The sequence below is a fragment of the Bidens hawaiensis genome, unplaced genomic scaffold (assembly GCF_021521415.1).
Source record: "Bidens hawaiensis isolate Kalapana, Puna unplaced genomic scaffold, B.hawaiensis_p1.1 tig00000904_1, whole genome shotgun sequence".
Taxonomy (NCBI): Eukaryota; Viridiplantae; Streptophyta; class Magnoliopsida; order Asterales; family Asteraceae; genus Bidens; species Bidens hawaiensis.
This window is the reverse complement of record NW_027491052.1, coordinates 1257601-1259180: the sequence shown is the minus strand read 5'-3', so window position 1 is coordinate 1259180 and position 1580 is coordinate 1257601. Positions and strand designations below refer to the sequence as shown.

Genomic DNA, 1580 nt, shown 5'->3' with positions numbered 1-1580 from the left:
TAACCACTATCCATGCATATCAATTACACCATACATACATGGTTAGGGTTTTATTTGATCTCAAAATCAAAGACACAACCAATTAACATGTAATAATATCAATTCTAGTTATCAAATCATCATCAATACATCATCAAATCAAACAAAAATCATATGAACACAATATATGAAATTTTTGGAATCTAGGGTTTGTAATTAACCCATTAAAAATCGAAATTAAGTATAAAGGATGCATAGGATAGTCGTTTATACCTTCCTAGCACCTTAATCTTCAATTGAAAAGCTTGAAAATTGATTGTATGTATGTGTGTAAGTGGCGGCAGCCGAGAGCAAGGGGGAGGGGGTCCGATCGGGGTAGAGGGAGAGGAGAGAAAGACAGGCTAGGGTTTGGTTTATATTATTAATAATAATCATGTTACATCTAAGTCCCTCCACTTTCAAATGTTACTTTTCTAGCTTAATTAACTAGTTCTAGCACATTGAGTTAACGTCTATAACAATGTTATCACATAACACATAAGTCTAACACATAATTATCACATAATTATTGTTTTGACGTTTTTCATTTATTCATCAATTGTTTGCGTCAATTCGTTTGCGTTTCGGTGCAATTCCTGAAAGACTACACATGTAGTAAGTGTTAAGCGTCATTTAAACCCTAGTTTAAATGTAATGAGGTGTGCGTTATAAATTCAATGATCTTAAGTTTGAATTGACGGAGTTGAGTTAACGGAGTTAACCTGAAATTGACGATTGTCACACTGATCAACGACCTGCTTCTGTGCTCCGGATAAAGCATCAAAGAACGTACGACACTGAAGACCGCGACTCAAACCGTGATGAGGGCATTTTCCCAACAAGCCCTTGAACCTTTCCCAAGCAGTATGAAGTGACTCATCATCATCAACACAAAAACCAGTGATTTTTGCCCGGTATCTTGCAGTTTTATCGGGTGGGAAGTACTGAAGAAGAAACTGCTCAACCAATTGGTTCCAAGTGATGATGGAACCGGAAGGGAGTGCCTCTAACCACTCCAAGGCATCCCCGCGAAGTGAGAACGGAAAAAGTCTTAGTCTCACGGCATCGTCGGTACACCCCTGGATCTTGAATGTCGCACATAATCGAAGGAAATGTGCAACATGAGAGTGAGGGTCCTCGTTCGAGAGGCCATGGAAAGAGACGGAATTTTCGACCATATGAATAATACTCGACTTAATCTTGAAACTCATGGTAATCTCGGGCTCCGTGACACCGCTGCCGTAGCCATCGAGGGACGGCGTGGCGAAATCACCCATGCGACCTTGATTGATCGGATCCGCCATTTCTTCAACCTCAGGATTCGCGTCCTTCTCTACAACTTCGTTTTCAAAGACCTCGGCAATCTCGCGTGCTCTCCTCCTTAAACCTTCTCGAAGATGTCGCTTGGGTTCGGAAAGGGGGGAAACAAGATCAGGACCGGGTGTGGTGGACATGCATCACCCGAAAGAAACGCGGAATGGAAACAAACAAGACGCGGAAAACTGTCTAAAAATATAACTAAAATAAAATAAAACAATATGAATAAAAATGAAATAGACTAA

The 1580-nt window shown here is 40.4% G+C and overlaps 1 non-coding gene across 1 annotated transcript; it reads left to right on the top strand.

The window, feature by feature from the left end:
* The first annotated feature begins 831 nt into the window (after positions 1-831).
* LOC143546651 (small nucleolar RNA R71) lies at positions 832-936 on the top strand. Its single transcript, XR_013137628.1, has one exon. It is a non-coding gene; the product is annotated as a small nucleolar RNA R71 (small nucleolar RNA).
* Positions 937-1580: the final 644 nt, after the last annotated feature.